Source organism: Artemia sp. Qi Xiang Cuo, chromosome 1, assembly GCF_049724085.1.
Source record: "Artemia sp. Qi Xiang Cuo chromosome 1, ASM4972408v1, whole genome shotgun sequence".
Taxonomy (NCBI): Eukaryota; Metazoa; Arthropoda; class Branchiopoda; order Anostraca; family Artemiidae; genus Artemia; species Artemia sp. Qi Xiang Cuo.
In genome coordinates this window covers 51,267,831-51,287,760 of record NC_142794.1, presented here as the reverse complement: position 1 = coordinate 51,287,760, position 19,930 = coordinate 51,267,831, and the positions used below count along the sequence as shown (strand labels likewise).

Here is a 19,930-nt window from a genome sequence, read left to right as displayed (position 1 = left end):
AAAGTAGAAATTTCTTCGAATTCTTTGCTTTCAAGCTTCGACATTGTATCAATGTACACAAATATTGATGTAGAAGCAGCCGAAACTCTTCTAGAAGGAAAGCTGTTAAGAAATTTGGACTTAATTAGTGACAAAACAGATTTGGAATTTTATGTACTTATGAATTTAGTAAGGTGCTGCAATAAGTTCTCTTATTTTTTTTCAATTTAGAGTGGAGTATTTCGAACAAATAAATGGTTTACCCATGGGGACCCCTTGATCCCAGTTATTAGATAATATTTGTGTGGAGAATATTGAAACAATTTAGTTGGATTCATAATTTTTAAAACATATTTTCTGGGGCTGGTATATGGATGACATTATTTCAGTATGGGATTATGGGGAGGAGGAATAAAAAGAATTTTTGGAACATCTTAATTGTTTGGGGGGGGGGATTTAAATTTTACTGTTGAATTGGAAGATGATGGAAAACTTCCTTTTCTTGATGTTCTTCTTTTGAAAAATCAAAATAGTCTGGATTTTAAAATTTACAGAAAACAAACAAATAACAATAGATTTTTGTCCTATAGTTCCGGTCACGCTCGCAAAGTAAAGATTGGTTTGATCATTTCTTTAACTGATCGGATCTTTAGTATTTGCTCTCCAAAACTTGTTGAGGAGGAGTTGTCTTTTCTAAGGAAAATACTAATAAACAACATGTATCCAGAATGGTAAATTAACCAGACTGTTTCAAAAAGAAGAAAAAGGTTTCTAGAGATTTCTAAGGAAGTCTTGGAGACAACTCAGGAGAAGGATGTCTTTTGTTCCTTACCATATGTACCCGGGCTAAGTTAAAAACTTAAAAGAATTTTACAAAGCATTGGTCTAAGGGTAGTTTTAAATAGTAATAATACTTTGGGTAGTTTTCTAAATTCTGGGAAGGATCTAACTTCATTGGGGCAACAAAGTGGGGTTTATCAGATCCCATGTACTTGCGGAAGCTCATATGTGGGATGTCTTTTGTTCCTTACCATATGTACCCGGGCTAAGTGAAAAACTTAAAAGAATTTTACAAAGCAATGGTCTAACAGTAGCTTTAAAAAGTAATAATACTTTGGGTAGTTTTCTAAATTCTGGGAAGGATCTAACTTCATTGGGGCAACAAAGTGGGGTTTATCAGATCCCATGTACTTGCGGAAGTTTATATGTGGGACGTAATAACCAGAATTTGGAAATGAGAATGTTAAAGCATAAGGATTCTATTCCTTCTGCTTCAAAGCAAGATTCTATGTCTGAAGATTTCACTTCAGCACTTTCAGAACATATTTTTAATTTTCCAGACCATTTTATTTTGTTCAAGAATGTCTCTTTGATTTCTAGGGATCGGGGTTTAAAGCGAAATTTTCGTGAAACGCTTGAAATAAAGAATATCTTATTCAAGAATATTGCTTTGAATCGGGATACAGGTGAGTATGGGCTGAACTCTATCTATGATAATTTATAAAAACCTGACAGAGTAAAGTTCAATTCACCCAATGTAGTTGACCTTTGTCCAAATGTTATATCATTGAACGCTAATGAACCGAATCCAAGAAGGTCGAAGAGGCTAGCTTCCGCCTTTGCTTTGAAAAGAATTAGAGATTTAAACACTATGTAGTTTTATTTAATTTAGTATATAAACTTTTGTTCTAAATTGTTTTAGTTTAGTTTCCCTACTGAGGACGGTCACAGCATGTGGGACCGAAATATCTCGTATTCTTTGTGAAATTCATTATACACTGTCTATTAAAAAATGATTTTATGCCTATTTTGGAGTTTTATTTTATCGTCATGGAAAGGCAGTGTGGTCTTCGAAATTATCTACGTCATGTTTATGGGGATGATTTGACCAAAATTGTGTATAAATATATAAACACTCAGAAAAAACATGCAAATGTTGTCAACCAACAGGATTTTCTTCTACGATGTAAGAAGATGAAAATAGTGCCACCTTTACTAAAATTCAATTTACATTTGGGCACTTTCAAGGAAGAAAAGTTTGAACGAAGATTATATTTCACGACTTTAAATCACATTATTAAGGATAAAAGTCTAAAAAGAGCTTTAATAGTGAGAGATAAACTTTCCGTGGAAAATCTTGTATAAAGAAACGTTAGTGTAAGTGACTTTTGTTTTATTCAACAAATAGGAAAAAATCACTTCAATCATGACTTTCGCCTTTCCAGAGAAAGATTGCTAAAAATTTTTCGAAATTATCAACAAATAAAGTGGTAATACCTTCGTCAATTCTTGGACCAGGTGTGGTTAATTTTTCATCAAGTACTTTAACGATACTAGAACAATCAGTGCTTGAAAAGGGTCCGAAATTTCGTTTTAAACCGGATAAAGTCCCCGTGGAAGATATTATCTCTTCAATAAAAACATCTTAGCATGAAAACGCAAATCTAATAAAAGATGTTAGCTTAGTAAGAGCTTCTCCAGTAAAAACCCTGTCTAATTTTGTATTGAAACCGGAATTTTTTAGTACGACCATCAAAGACATAAGAATTCTTAAAAACTTGAAAAGGGATGGTTCAATTACCATAAAAAAAGCAGATAAGAGTAACACTTTAGTTTTGATGAATACTGAGGACTACGAATCAAAATTAAGAAGTTTACTAAATGGTGAAAAAACATACAAGAAGCTATCGTATAGTCCAACAGACACTTTTAAAAATAAGTTTAAGAACGAATTAAAGTGCTTAAAGGATGAAGGAAAAATTACACCTCAACTTTATTACAAATGCCTGCCACGCAGTTCCTTGTGCCCTAAATTATATGGATTTCCCAAAATTCATAAGCCTAACCTACCATTACGACCAATTGTGTCAAGTATAAGATCACCAACAAGTGTTTTGAGCAAATGGTTAGTGTCAATCTGTAAACCACTTTTGTCTACACAAAGTTCGTATATTAAGAATTCTTCGAATTTGGTTGAAAAACTGAAATAAGTAGAAATTTCTTCGAATTCTTTGCTTTCAAGCTTCGATACTGTATCAATGTACACAGATATTGACGTAGAAGCAGCCGAAACTCTTCTAGAAGGAAAGATGTTAAGAAATTTGGATTTGATTAGTGGCAAAACAGATTTGGAAGTTTCTGTAAATATGTATTTAGTAAGGTTGTGCAATAAGTTCTCTTATTTTTTTCAATTCAGAGGAAAGTATTTCGAACAAATAAATGGTTTATCTACGGGGGCCCCTTTATCCCCTTTATTAGCTAGTATTTTTGTGGAGAATATTGAAACAATGGCGTTAAATTCATATTTTTTAAAATATTTTTTTGGGCCAGTATATGGATGACATTATTTCAGTATGGGACTGTGGGGAGGAGGAATTAAAAGGATTTTTGGAACATCTTAATTGTTTGGGGGGGGGGATTTAAAGTTTACTGTTGAATTAGAAGAGAATGGGAAACCTCCTTTTCTAGATGTTCTTCTTTTGAAAAACCAAAATAGGCTGGATTTTAAAATTTACAGAAAACCGACAAATAACAATAGATTTTTGTCTTATAGTTCCGGTCGCGCTCGCCAAGTAAAAATTGGTTTGATCATTTATTTAACTGATTGGATCTTTAGTATTTGCTCTCCAAAATTTGTTGAGGAGGAGTTGTCTTTTCTAAGGAAAATACTAATAAGCAACATGTATCCAGAATGGTTAATTAACCAGACTTTTTCAAAAAGAAGAAAAGGGTTTCTAGAGATTTCTAAGGAAGTCTTGGAGACAGCTCGGAAGAAGGATGCTTTTTGTTCCTTACCATATTTACCCGGGCTAAGTGAAAAACTTAAAAGAATTTTACAAAACAATGGTCTAAGGGTAGCTTTAAAGAGTAATAATACTTTGGGTAGTTTTCTAATTTCTGGGAAGGAACTAACTTCATTGGGGCAACAAAGTGGGGTTTATCAGATCCCATGTACTTGCGGAAGCTCATATGTGGGACGTACTAACCAGAGTTTGGAAATGAGATTATTACAACATGAAGATTCTATTTCTTCAGGTCTAAAGCAAGATTCTAAGTCTGAAGATTTTACTTCAGCCCTTTCAGAACATATTTTTAATTTTCCAGACCATTTTATTTTGTTCGAGAATGTCTCTTTGATTTTTAGGGATTGGGGTTTAAAGCAAATTTTCGTGAAACGCTTGAAATAAACAAAAACTTATTCAAGAATATTGCTTTGAATCGGGATACAGGTGAATATGGGCTGAACTCTATCTATGATAATTTATAAAAACCTGACAGAGTAAAGTTCAATACACCCAAAATAGTTCACCATTGTCTTAATGTTATATCATTGAACGCTAATGAACCGAATCCAAGAATGTCAAAGAGGTTAGCTTCCGCCTTTGCTTTGAAAAGAATTAGAGATTTAAAAAGTATCCAGTTTTATTTGATTTAGTATGTAAATTGTTTTAGTTTTGTTTTACTACTGATGACGGTCACTGTATATGTGACCGAAATATTTGGTATTTTTTGTGAAATCTATTATGCACTGTCTATTAAAAAGGATTTTATCCCTATTTTGAACTTTTATTTTTTCTTCATCTTTATTTTTGAGACTTAAATAATGCATACAAAAGCTGACGTTATGGAACTTATGGGAACGTCAGTGTGATTGACATAATTTCAGCGTGAAAGCAATTTCAAATCTGGGGCGTAATCCACTTAGTGTAAGTGATAAAGTGGCAATGTGAACCGGCACTACTTGGAAATAGTGGAATTTTTGGGTGAAATTCCTCTGGTAGGTCCAAAACCTTATTTTAAAGCCTGACCATCATAAAAATATCACACAGCTACATTTTGATGTCCTGAATTTGTATGGACTGCAACAATTCCCCTCCTTCTCTTGTTTTCGGTGGCCGGTGTTTACACCCCCGGTGTTTACCCCCCCCCCGAAAATATTTTCCCCCGGAAAATACCTCCACGGAAAATGCCCCTTCGAAAGATACACCCCCCCTGCGGAAAACACCCCCAGGAAAATCCCCCCCGGTAAATATCCCCCCGTGGACAATAGGACTTTCCAAATTTGCGAACTTTATTTGACTTTAATTTTTTTAATTTCCGTTGAGGGAAGGAATTTTGGTATTTTGTATTATGCACAACTCACTTAAGTCTACATTGTGTAAAACTCAAGAATAAACCTGTTTCTTTGTTAGTTTTTTTTCAGCTTAGCAAGAGACAAGACAAAGACAAGTGACAGAATAAATGGGAAATATTTAATTTGGGCTCTATATTTGCACATAAGGGGGCGGGTAAAGTATTTGGACAGTTAGAATTCAGAAAACAGTTTTTTCTAGGTATATGGCAACTAAGAAATTACAGAAGAATTGTGAGGTGTCTGGAAATTTTATTAACTGAAAAAAAAAACAAAAAAAAACAAATCCCAGTATAAAGTGAATGTAGTGTTTCATTTCAGTGTTTTTTCCAAGCGTTAATTTTTTTTTTCAATGACCGTATTTCCAAGTATTACGTACTAATATCAGGTTAATTTAGTGTTTTATTTCAGTGCTTCATGATGATCGCTTATCAAAGTTTTTGTTATTTATATTATTTTCCAGTGTTGATGGTCGTATATTTGGCTTTAAAGTACACTTATCTATTTATCTATCTAATATACAGAATAATTGTACCAAACACATTTTGCATGCGGACCCGCTATACTTTACCCCCCCCCCCCCTAATACGCAAATCTATAGGCCAAATTTATTTATAAAGTAACGAAGAAACTAACATAAAAACTGGTCTGTTCTTGAGTTTTACACAGCGCAAACTTGAGTGAGTGGCGCAAAATACACATGTACCAAAATCCCTTTCCCCTACCTAAATAAAAAAAAACTCCAATAAAACTCTCAAATTTGGAAAGCCTTATTCTGTACGGGGGGGGTGTTTTCCACAGGGGGTATTTTCTGTGGGGTATTTTCCGTGGGGGAGGGGGGTATTTTCCGTGGGTGGGGTATTTTCTGGAGGGTGTCTTCTTTAGGGTTTTTTTTCGCAGAGGCACTTTCCCGGGGGTAATCGCCAGGGGAGAGGGTAAACGCCTAGAACCCTTGTTTCCTATCCCGAAACGCCGAATGAAGTTTGCCCGACAACGCAGACCGTAAATGCGGCATAATGCCCTTTTTGGCAGAAATTTTGAATTGTTGATGTATCCTGTAAGTTGATGATACTCTGATTTATAACTTTTTATGTATATAAAGTAACAATTTTGTTGTTTAAATGTTTCCTTTAGGCCTAGTTTTTTCATATAGACCTGTGCTAGGCCATTAGCTGGGTATAAAAGGTTGTTGATGTGAGAAGGTTTGGAGTCTCTTCTGTCATAAGTTCCTTTCCTATCCCCGACAGGGAAATGCTTGCTTACGTGGCCTCAGTGTGGAAATTTCACCTGTTTTTCTTGCCTAATAAAACTCTGACTGTTAACAGTAGCCTACTGCAGGCTGATCTTGAGAAGTGGTGCTGCTTGAGGAGATGGTAAATTTTTACCAAATCATATTATTGGCTTAGCCTACAAATAAAGTGAATATACCACTCAATGCCTTTTTTTATACTCTTTCCAAATGTAATAATCATTTGATAAATTTTTACCAAATCATATTATTGACTTACAAATAAAGTGAATATACCACTTGATTCCTTTTTATGCTCTTTTCAAATATAATAAATTTTTTTCAGAAATGAATTTTACCCCCACCCCTACATACCAATTCAGGGTATATATTTGCACATTAGGGGGGTGAGGGTAAAGTTTAAACTTACCTCCCATTTTGGTAAAGTTCTGCCAAATCATATTATTGAGTTAGGACTAAAGTGAATACACCATTCAAAGCCTTTTTTATGCTAATTACAATTATAATAATCATTTCTATCAGAAATGAATTTCAGCCCCCCCCTTATATATGCCAATTCAGGGTTAGGTTAGGTTAGGTTGGGTTAGGTATATATAAGGGGGGGGGCTGAAATTCATTTCCGATAGAAATGATTATTATATTTGTAATCAGTGTAAAAAAAGGCATTGAATGGTGTATTCACTTTATTCCTAACTCAATAATATGATTTGGTAGAACTATACCCCCATTTCCATTACAAATAAAATTTGCCTCTAGCCCCCCTAATGTGCAAATATATACCCTGAATTGGTATATATAAGGGTAGGGGTAACATTCATTTCCAACAAAAATGATTATTATATTTAGAAAGAGCATAAAAAAAGGCATCAAGTGGTATATTCACTTTATTTGTAAGTCAATAATATGATCTGGTAAAAATTTACCAATCATTTTTGTTGGAAATGAATTTTACCCCCACCCCTATATATACCCATTCAGGGTATATATTTGCACATTAGGGGGGAGGGGGCAATGGAAAATTTTATTTCTGATGTAAATGGGAGGTAAGTTTAATCTTTAACCCCACCCCCTAATGTGCAAATATATACCCTGAATTGGTATATAGGGGTGGAGGTAAATTTCATTTCTGGCAAAAATGATTATTATATTTAGAAAGAGCATAAAAAAATGCATCAAGTGGTATAGGCCTATTCATTTTATTTGTAAGTCAATAATATGATTTGGTAAAAATTTACCAAGGAGATTATAGCTTAATAAATGACAGCATTTGGACTGGATTCTGATTAATGTCCAATTTTTCTAGGTTTAGTTTTTTCTGGTAGACTTTCTTGGGCTGAAAAACTTCTTCCTAGCTAATTTATCTATTATGGATTGCCCCCCTGTGGTAGGCTAGCATAATAGGTATAGGTCTAGATTAGAGGCTATTGAGAAGGAAATACATCAAGAAAACAATTCTTGGTAAATTTTTTGCAGTTTATATTATTGACTTGCAAATAAAGCAAAGATACCACTCAATGCCTTTTCTTATGCTCTTTACAAATATAATAATCATTTTGTTGCAAATGAATTTCATCCCCACCCCTATATATACCAATTTGGGATATATATTTGTGGATTAGGGGGTGGGGGTAAAGTTTAAACTTACCTCTTATTTGCATCAGAAATTTTTTTTACCCCCACACCCCTAATGTGCAAATATATAGACTACCCTGAATTGGTGTATATAGGGGTGGGGGGTAAATTCATTTGCAACAAAAATGATTATCATATTTGGAAAGAGCATAAAAAGTATTGAGTAGTATGTTTCCTTTATTCATAAATCAATAATATGAACTGTGAAAAATTTACCCAATTCTTACTTCTTAATACACATAATATTTTTAGCTAAAACATTTTGCATGCAGCTCTTCTAAAATTTACCCCTCCCCCCTAATATGCAAATATATTTGCAAAATTAGATATTTCCTATGTATTCTTCCAAGATGTTTCTCATGGTAAAATTCTACTTTAGCAACTTTTGACTATCTTGGAAAGAGGTTAGGTTAGGAGTGGATGGGTCTACAATCTAAAGTATGTCCTGGGAAGGTATTTTGAAGTACCTTCCTCCACTCCTCTCTCTAGAGGATCCTGACCTTTGATGACTTTTAAAAATCTATGTGTTATAAAAGTGAAACTTTGCAAAATAGATCTTCTGCTTAAATGAAGTAGAACAAAATTGTTTTCAGCTTCATAACTTTGCTCAATCCTAATTTATAAGGTTTTAAAGATATGCAAATACATTTAATAAATTTTGAAAAAAAAACATTGATATAGCTTAAAATTGTACACAAATAACAGGAATTGCATTTTTCAGAACTAAAACCAAAGAAAAAAAAACGGATAACTAAAAATTAAAGTGAAATGTTGTTTTGTCAAAATTTTAATAGGCATAGACATGTCATGTAGGCAAGTTTCAGGACCCTCTAGGGGGAGAAGGAGTGGAGGTAGGTACTTCAAAATACCTTCCTGGGACATACTTTAGCATGTAGGGTAAAGGCACCAATGATTTGACAGTGCTATTTTGGAACCACTGTCAAACTTTTCCTTCAAAACAGGATAACTCTGCTTAATAGTGACTTGGAACACCATCTCTTGAATTTTTCATTACATTTTGACAATGCAAAATGTGGTCACTATATCCAATACACCCAAATATGAAAAGACTATTCAATTCAATCAGTTTCTTGTTCTCGACACAAAATGAGCTCCCAACAATTTTTTAGCTGTGTAATGTTCAAACTGTCATTACTTAATTATTTTTTGGTAAAAAAAAAGTTAGGATCAGCACCACTGCATCAAGATATATCTAACATTCTCTAAAATGTAGCCATATTGGCTTTTTCTTGATAAAATTAAGTTAAAATGGCAGCTAACATTATATTGATGAAACTGTGTTCCAAGTGTCTCAAATGTAGATAGGCTACTGGCTTCTATTACAATATTCATTCTTTTGAGAATATCTTGTAGTAATCTTGTTGAAATTTTTGACATACGGCAACAGGCCCTGTTGAAATATAGGCAACTCTGTCAAAACTTCACTGAACATGTAAAACAGATGAGAAACAGTTGGTGTTGAAATTCAAGGGTCCTCTGACAAAAACATAGTTGTCACATTTACAGATACTTTCTCAACAACAAGAGGTTTTGATGATTATTATTTTTAATAATATTTAACATGAAAAAAATATTAAAAAAAGTTGTTTTATTATTGTAGTTTTACTGGTTTTATGCTAGATGCTAGATTATTCAATCATGTGAGGAACTGTCGCTTGGCCTCATGCTATGTTCATATTTTTAAGCATTTGACTTGGTTGATCACAACACCCTAATTCATTTATAACTGAATAAATTTGAAGTACACCCTCTTTTAGTAAATTTTATAGGCTACATGTTTTCTTTCAAATATACCCCAAGCTGTAAAATACGAGAGATTCTCTCTGAACCCCTCCCTAATTAAAATGGAATTCCTATCCCACCCAATCCCACCCAAAATGCTAATGAAACATATAACACTCCTTGGTGTTACAAACTTCTAATAATCTTAAGTAGGACATGCATATTTCAAGAATTCTGGACTTTCCAAACAAAATTTTTTTAAAGTTTATTAAACTGGTAGATTAACTTTTAAATGGCCAAATATTGACAACACTTTATCTGTGAACAACAAAGAAATATTTGCTGGACCATCAAAGCTCAGACAAAGTGAGCTATTCCAGGTACCATCTATAACGAGACCTATATAACACTATTATATCACACAATATATTATAGAGACCTAGGTCACACAATTACACTCCATATAATTATCCAATTTTGTCCCTATACTTGAGGCAATTTTTTAGTTTTGCTGAATAGTATTTTATATATATACACATTTAAAAAAGTTGAAGAGAAACAATGAAATAAAGTAAAAATAGGCATGTCAAATCCACCAGGATCTGCCCACAAGTATTTCAACACGTGTTCAGTAGGGTTCTGACTTACATTGAAAACAGGTAACTTTTTTGTTCTGTTGAATTTGTAGGTGAAAACACTCCAATTTAAGAAAATCAGAGTTTTGTACCCTTCTCTGATAAAACCTCAAACTTCTAATAAAACAGTTAGATTTGTAGTTATTTTTTCTACATACTGAAACCCTTTTTAAACCAAAAGTCTTTAAATTAAGCCTTCTGGAGTAGAAAAAGTGCTTTTTTACAAAAACTGTTCAATCATCAGTACCTTTCACCTAGACCCATCTCTGAAAGTTTCATTTTTCTAACCTAACCCCTTTCCAAGATAGGCCAAAGTAGAATTTTACCCTTGCTTCAACCTTTGTACCCATAAATTGAATCAATTGTGACAAATAAGAACCAGAAAAAATAAGTGATGGGTCATGGATTACACTAGGAATATATAATTTGGACTATAGGATATATTTGTATGCTAAGGGGGGGTGTCAAGTATAGCAGCACTGAATTCAAAATGTGTTAGCTACAAATATAATGCTTATTATGAAATAAGAATTGTTTTTCTTAACATATTTGATTCTCAACAGCCCCTAATCTAACCTGTACCTCATAATATTTATAGGTATAAATATATCATGAGTTAGAGGTAATAGATTTTGTAGCATTCCGCTTAATTCCCGCTTAATACTTGTGCTTAATTCCCTGTTTGTGCCTATACCATGCTTGTGCTTACTTAATGCTTGTGCAGTGCTTAGATGTTGCTTTTCTTTGTAGTCAGTAAACCTTTTCAGTAACGTGTTCAGTAAACGTGTAGGTAGCCTGGGTCAGTAAACCTTTATACTAGAAAAGTATTACATGGTGTCAGAAGTGGGATCTCATGGATGTACTACAGCCATCAATCAGCTGGGAAGTCAGCTCCCTAGTGGAAGAATGGGACCGTTTCCAAGAGCATGCCCAACTGATGTTTGCAGGCCCACTGGCAGGTAAAACAGAGAAAGCTCTCTGTGCCTACCTACTTATCTAGGCTGGAGCGAAAGAACAAGAAATATTCAACACCTTCACCATTGCAGACGAGGAACGGAACAAAATCGAACGATACCTTGAGAGATTTAAGCAGTATGCATCACCAAAGAAGAATACAGTTTTTGTACGGTATCTGTTCCAATAACAAGACCATACTAAGGCAAAAAGCATAAAAAAATATATTACAGAGCTTAAGATACTAGTGAAACCATGTTGTTACTCGGACCCAAACGAAATGGTCTGCAATTGCATAGTTTGCGGAATACTAAACCAAAACGTGCATGAGAAGCACTTGGCTGAAGGTGATGAACTTACGCTTGAAAAAGCATCCATCATGTGCAGAACCCAAGAAGCGATCCAGGCACAGCTTAAGACATTCCATGGAACTAAGTCTATTCCCATAAAGCAAGAGATTGATGCCATCTCACGCTACCCAAACTGGAACAGCAGCAGAAAAAAACAGGAAGCCAGTGGCTTAAAGAGCAAATCATGCTACTTCTGTGGCGGAACATACTCCCCCTCCCATATCTGCCCAGCAAAGGGGAAGTCATTCTCCATCTGCAAAAAGCTCAACCATTTTGCACAAGTTTGTCAAAGTAAGACAGTAAATGCAGTGGAAGAAGACACCATCAAAGCAGACTCTGGTGATGAAACCATATTCCTGTACTCCATCAAACAAAGCAAAAACAAAGACAAAGCAGTGATACCTTTGATCATCAGCATTCAGTTCCCTGTCCTGTTCAAATTCAATCCAGGGGTCCAGGTCAATATCTTTCGAAAGAAGTACTTAGACTTCATCAACCCAAAGCCCACCGTGAAACCCACTAGCCAGCGCCTCACCAGCTACTGTGGAGCAAGGATCCCTGTAACTGGAGTCTGTGAATTATCATGCAGCTACAAAGATAACCTCAGCAGCAGGCAACAATTCTTTGTAGTAGAAACTTCAGCTGCCCCCATCATAGGCTACCGTTCAAGCCTTGATTTGGACCTGATTAAGCAGGTACTGAACGTAAGCTCAACATCTTCAAGAGTACCATTCCTGAAGGACAAACACAAAGAAGTGTTTAAAGGAGTCGGGAAACTCAAAGGAGAATGCAACATATATCTGGAAGACAATACCACCTCAACTGTCAACCCAGCAAGACAAGTACCCCCAGCCATGCAGGATAAACTCAAGCAAGAACTCGGCCGCCTAAAAGACCTAGGGATTATCGAAAAGGTCGTTACCCCAACGGAGTGGGTCAATTTGATGGTTATGGTTGAGAAGAAGGACGGGTCCATAAGACTGTGCATAGGCCCTGTGGACCTAAACAAGTCCATCAAACGGCCCCACTATCCCATTCCCACTCTAGACGACGTCACCTCCAAGCTATACGGAGCGAAAATATTCACAAAACTTTATGCCCATTCTGGTTACTGGTCACTTCTGCTCTCCGAAGATTCGTCTTACCTCATAACATTCAGCACAATATATGAAAGATATCGTTTCAAGCGAATGCCCTTTGGAATCATCTCAGCGCAAGATGAGTTTCAGAGGAGGATGGAAGATGCCTTTGAAGGCCTGGAGGGTTTCTTCATCATCATCAATGACATGATCATGTATGGTGCAACGCAAGAAGAGCACGATGAACGCCTAGCAGCGATACTCGAACGTGCCCTAGCTAAGGGTATCCATTTCAACAAAGATAAGTGAGAGTTTTTGGCCTCCAGTGTCAGCTACTTCAGACACATAATCAGCTCCACGGGCATGCAGCCAGATCCCAAAAAGATTCGCGCCATTAACCACATGCCAAACCCATCATGCCGAGAAGAACTGCTAACCCTCCTTGGGATTATCAACTATCTTGCCAAATACATACCAAGCCTATCCACAAAAAAAAAAAACCACTCCATCACCTGACCAAAGCAAAGCCATTCATCTGGTCAGAGGAACACACCCAAACACTCAAGGACCTGAAACGCTCTATAGTGTCAAACACCCCTTTCTTCAACCATCAGAGCAAGATCGTCGAACTCATTGTCGACGCCTCCAGGCACGGACTCGGCGCCCACCTTGTTTCGGAAGGGCAGGTCACAGCGTATGCATCATCGTGTATGGCTGTAAACACTTCCACCATTATCTGTACGGTCGCCACGTTGACGTCACAACTGACCACCGCCCCCCTGAATCCATTGTAGCAAATCCTATTCACAAAGCTCCACCACGAGTGCAACGATTAATGCTTCAGCTCCAGCCTTATGACCTGAGTCTGAGGTTCCGACCAGGATCCGAAATCCCAGTTGCTGACGCTCTATCACCCAATTAGCGATACAGATTCAAAACTGGAAGAAGATCTGGATATCTATGTACATCACGTAGTACGGAACCTTCAAGCCAGTGACCAGAAGCTTGAGCAGATACGGACGGAAACAACACAGGATGAAACCTTGAGCACCCTAGTCAAAAGAATTCAAAAGGGCTGGCCGAGTACTAGAAAAGAGTGCCCAACCAACATCCTAACCTAATGGAATGTCCAACACAAGCTGTCTTTCACAAAAGGCATTCTTCTCAAGGGAGAAAGATTGATCATTCCCAACAGCCTGCAGTTAGCCACACTCCAGCCGCTACATGTAGCCCACCTTGGAACCGAGAAAACCAAACAGCGAGCAAGGATGTTATTGCACTGGCCAGGCCTCTGCGCATACATTGAACATTACATAGCAAAATGTCAAACATGCTCCAAGCACATGCTGAACAACTTGAAGGAGCCAATGATCAACCACAGCATAGAAACGCTCCCTTGGCAAAAGATCGCTACAGATCTGTTCGAATGGAATGGCTCCAGTTTCCTAGCAACTGTCGATTATCACAGCCATTTCTTCGAAGTCGACAGACTTACGACGACATCGTCCAACGCGGTCAGAACGCGACTTAAGGCCCACTTTGCCCGGCATGGCATACCATCACAGTTAATGTCTGACAATGGCCCTCAGTTCACTTCCAGGGAATTCATCAATTTTGCCTAAGTCTGGAGTATATCACTGAGCACATCCAGCCCTGGGTATCCCAAATCCCATGGACTTGCCAAGAAAGCTGTAAAGATTATAAAAAAACATTATGACCAAGGCAACAAAAAACAGAGAAGACCCTTTTCTGGGTCTACTAGAATGCCGGAATACACCAGTTGATGGGTTTGCATCTCCTGCTCAACTCCTTATGTCTCGCCAACTAAGATCCATCCTACCATGCACCACACATCACCTAAAGAAGAAGATCGTCCCGCCCAAACAGTTCACTCAGCAAAGAACTGAAATGCACAAACGCCAGAAAATTTACCACAACAAGTCAGCCAAGGCTTTAAATCAGCTCAACCCCGGCGATGCGATCCACATTCAGAAAATGCCCGACGGACCGTGGGAACAGGCCGTTGTAGTTTCTCATGCAAAACAGCCACGATCGTACCGGAAGCAGACAAACGAAGGTACGATTCTGCGGAGGAACCGCAAGCACCTATCAGCCCGCCCACACGAAAGTCCGAAAGGAACGAGTTTGGTTCGCGAAGGACTTGACGATGCCATAGCTTCATATGCAACTGCCAAGCCACCACCCCTGCCATTGCAGGCAGACCAGTTCATGTCCCCGTTGCCAATCCAGGATCGGAATCACATCCCTAGCCCCCGCCAGAGCGCTACCGCGGTGCCGCCCCTAGAATCAAGCGCGACACCAACGACAGCATGCACAAGATATGGCCGACTTGTAAGAAAACCCCTGAATATGAACCTGTAAAGAGTGATTTTAAAAGTAGACCTGTAAATAGAGACATTATGAGAGGAAGAAGAAGTGAACTAGTTAGTGAATATGTAAGAAGCATTTCCCCCCTCCCTGGCCAAGATCCTCCCTCCCAAAACTTAGGAATTTACCTTAAAATTACTCCTACTACCCCCTTTGAAATAAAAAAGATTACTGTAATAAGAGTTGCAATTTTCAAATTGATAAAATCGATGTTCTCTCTTAATATTCACCGTGATGGATCTCTGCTAATAGCTGTCCAAGATCAGAAATTATCAGACACAATAATTAACCTAAAAACCCTTCTGAATACCCCAATTAATGCATCTAAATGGAACCCAAAACAATCACCAACAAAAATAGTAGTTTATAATGTTCCCCCAGAAATATCCATTCAGGAGTTAAAAGAAGGGCTCTCAGATAGGGCCGGCAACACAATCCCAGTTGAAGATGTTACCCAACTTGGTAAACCTAACTCTAATGGCCTAAAAACAAATAGATCCTTCTTATTTACACTGAAGGAAAAAATTAATATCCCAGAAAGGTTGTTCCTATTTGGGCAAATCAAACCACACAAGGAATACAAACCTAAGCCTATCCAGTGTCAGAAGTGTCTCAAACTGGGACACACAACAAACAAATGCAATGAAATTCTCCTAGAGTGCAGTAATTGTAAAGCATACCATCCTAAAGAGTTGACAACTTCCAACAACACTCAGCCTACATGTATCAATTGCAAAGGCCCACATGAATCTACAAATAAATCACTATGCCCTACATATAAGAAAAGAGCTCTAACACTCCAAATAGCAACAGAGAAGGCCATCCCATACCCCTTTGCAGCAATGGAAGCAAATGATGCCCAACAATACCAAATAAAGCCTGTAATGAAACCAATCAAAACCCCCAAGTCAAACGCCCCCAATGCATCAAGTACCCCGTATAAAACACCATCTTCTAAGCCCTCTAGCTCACATCCCTATCAGAAGGAATCAACAAGTCAACAAGCCTCCTTGTCCGGTGAGATGAGGTCAGCCTGCCCCCCCCCTCCCATGAAGAAACAAACCAGAAACACTACCAGGAATTAATCCCTTAACTGACAAACAGGATGCACAACCAAAAATTGCAATCCCCAAACATATGCTTATTCATTCTAAACTGTAATGCAGTTCAGGCCATGAACATACATCAACAACAGAAAACAAAAATCATTGCAGAATTGGCAAAAATCTACATCCCTGATGATATGCTCATTCAAGCAAAAAAAGATCTTGCTTTACTTTTGACAAAGCTGAACATTGATACACAGTCATATGAAAAATAAATCAACAACACAACACATATCAATACTCCAGTGGAACATAAGATCACTCACAGAAAATAAGCTAAATGAACTAATATCTTTTATGAATAATAATTCCATTAATATTGCTTGCCTCCAGGAAACTCATTTAACCCAAAATCAACAAATTAAGTCTCTGGGATATACTATCCTGAGAAAGGATAGATCATCAGAGGGAAAAGGAGGTGGAGTAGCTTTATTAGTTAAAAATAATATAAAATTCCGTGGCATCAATTTTCCAGATTTCGCTAATGATGTTGTTGATGCAATTGGTATCAGTGTTTGGCTGAATAATATAAAACCTACATAATAAGCTCTTATAACCCTAATGGCCAAGCTACAGATGCCATGGATTTCTTTAATTATATAAATAGTTCTAATACGTTAAAAAATATCACTATTTGTGGAGATTTCAATGCCCACAGCCATTTGTGGGGGAATAAACCAGCAAATAAAGCTGGTAAATTGATTGAGCATATGACTTCAAATAATAATGAATTAGCTGTTGCTACCCCTCCAAACCTGAATACTTATTTCAACCCCAAAAGTGGCAGATTCTCCACAATTGACCTACAAATTGTGTCATTAAATATTTTGAATAAAATTTACATAAATAAAATTGATAGTCTATGTACTGACCACTTTGCTATAGTGTGCTCCCTAAATGAACCTGCTGGAACTCTACCACATACCTCCAAATATATCAACACTAAAGCAAATTGGTCTATGTTCCAAAATAAGCTAAATGATGAAATCACAAGTTTCACCCAAAATTCATACATTTCAAACACAACAGTTGACACATGCTGAAGTATTGACATCTTTACTAATAAATACAGCTAATCATGCTATCCCCATGACAACACCTAAGAAAACCTACCCTAAACACATCCCTAAAGCATGGTGGACAAATGAGTGCCAAAATAAATGGAGAATAAAAAAGGCAGCTAGGACAGAATTCATAAAAAAAACATCACCTATTGCATATTCAAAAAAATTACAAGCAGAATCTAATCTAAAAAGGACTATAGTAGATGCTAAATATAATTACTGGAATAATTTTCCAAATAATCTCTCCAGAGAAACACATGAGCCAATTATACATAAAATCATAAGCCACATCTGTGGGAAAAAGATTTTCCCCAACCCACTCCTGTATGAGCTTATACATAATAATACCCATTATGACAATGATAATGAAAAAGCTAAACTATTTGCAACTCTTTTTGTTAATAAGCTAACATCAAATAATCGAAGCAAAATGTCCCCAATTCCTATGAACCCAAGTTAACAACTACGTCCAGGATCCGAGTATATAACTAGTCCATTTTCAATCCAGGAAATGAATAATGCAATACATCATATTAGGACCAAAACTAGCGGCAGCTATGACAATATACACCCTACATGGATAAAGAATCTCACCCCTTCATACAAACAAGAACTGCTAAATTGTTATAATCACGCTTGGGCATCTTCTATGTTCCCCAATATATGGAAATGTTCGTCCCTCCTACCAATCCTAAAGAAAAATAAACCCAAAAGATAACCCTGAGTCCTATAGGCCAATAATGATTACTACTGTGATGGGGAAAATAATGGAGAAAATGATCTATCACAGACTCCTCTGGTCTGTTGAAAAAAACAATATGATCCCTCACACTCAAACTGGATTCAGGAAACACCACTCCTCAACAGATGCTTTCATTTTGCTAACAGATGCAATAAATGAATCTTTCTAAAAAAATAATGTCCTAGTTGCAGCTTCCCTAGATTTTGAAGGGGCATATGACAATGTGAACCACCAAATCCTTTTAAACAAACTTGCAAACCTTGGACTACCCCCAAGCTAATATCTTTTATAAAATCCTTCATAGAAGTGCGAAGTTTCATCGTTTGTGTTGGTTCAGCCACTTCACCCCAAAAGACAATAACCAAAGGCCTACCGCACGGACCAATCCTTAGTTTCCTCCTCTATGTTCTATATTTCTGGAACCTGAATCTCCCCCACACAAATCTAAAATATGCTGACGATCTGGTGCTATGGTCGTCTGGCTACACCTTTTAGATAGCATAGTCAAATCTGCGAAAGTCACTTTTCCAATTTGAAAAATTCTCTCAACATTCAGATTTACCCATTGCACCTACCAAGTCAAAAATAATCCAATTTCACCGGAAGCGAAACCATGTCAATGCAAAACTAACTCTAAATAAAACAACTATTCCAGAAGATAATCATATTAATTACCTAATCTCATGCTTGACCCAAAACTTAATTTCCAACTCCACATTTCAAACACAATAAAAAAATGCTATGAAAAACAAATATACTAAAAAGACTTCTTTCCACACCCTGGGGATGTAAGGAGAAAACCTTACTCCAGTTTTATAAATCACATATAAGACCCCATATTGACTATGGGCTCATCGTATATGGTGCATGTGCAAAGACCCAGATGCAAAAAATTTAAACAACACAAAATGATATAATACGTCTCATATTTGGTCTTAGGAAACCCACAAGCACCAAGTTTCTGCTTATGGAGAGTGAATTAACAACAATAAGGGAGAGACGTAGCTTTCTCTTGACAAAAATTGAATCAAATAGCTCACACACCCTACATAATTGGTTAAGAAATCCAGCCATGTATAGAGGCATTGCAGATGAGTATGCCAACATTCAAAAGAAGTTCCCCGTACCAGCAAAGTCTATTGCACCCACTTCCCCTCAATCCGCCCCATGGAATTGGTCAAGTCCCATAATAAATACTAATTTCTCAAAGTGTACTAAAGATTTAACCCCCATCGCTTTTGTCCAGAAAAAAATTCCTGAACTTAATACAATTACATATAAAAATCACTTCTAAATATTTGTTGATGGGTCAAAAATGAATGAGAAGGTAGCAAGTGGTGCTTTCCTTCCTCACCTGAAAATTGCAGTGGGCGAGAGAATATATAATAATTTATCTATAATGTATGCTGAGTTAATTGCGATAATCATGGCATTAGAACACCTTAAGGAAAACCAACCTTTGATTGCAAATTCAAATAATATTATTGTATATTCTGACTCTTTATCCAGCCTTGAGCTGCTGGCCTCAGCTCCTCAGTATAAGTTGGACATTGACACTTATCATTGTCTCAGTATTATTGATAATCTTGCTTCAAGTGGCATAAAAACTTATTTTCAGTATATTCCTAGCCACTCTGGCATAAGTGGTAATCATCAGGTTGATGAAATAGCAAAAAATGCTATAAATATTGACCAGCCAAGTGGGAGACCAATCCCGATTAGAGATATTTACCGATGGAGGCTATCAGATATTAATTTTAATAAGATTAATCCTATCCTCTCCCCCTTTCCCAATAAGTATCTTTCTAAAATTTATCATAGAATTCGTTCTGGAACAAATGGACTAAATTTTCTTGCATTCTCAAATAAGTTTTCTAA

The 19,930-nt window shown here is 36.7% G+C and overlaps 1 protein-coding gene across 1 annotated transcript in view; it reads left to right on the top strand.

Annotated features, from left to right (window-relative positions):
- The first annotated feature begins 6,141 nt into the window (after positions 1-6,141).
- The window catches only part of LOC148956446 (uncharacterized), a 46,447-nt gene continuing 32,658 nt past the window's right edge, over positions 6,142-19,930 (top strand). Inside the window, exon 1 of the mRNA XM_089095358.1 lies at positions 6,142-6,167. The gene's annotated coding sequence lies outside the window, so the exon portion shown is untranslated. The remainder of the gene's footprint in view (positions 6,168-19,930) is intronic.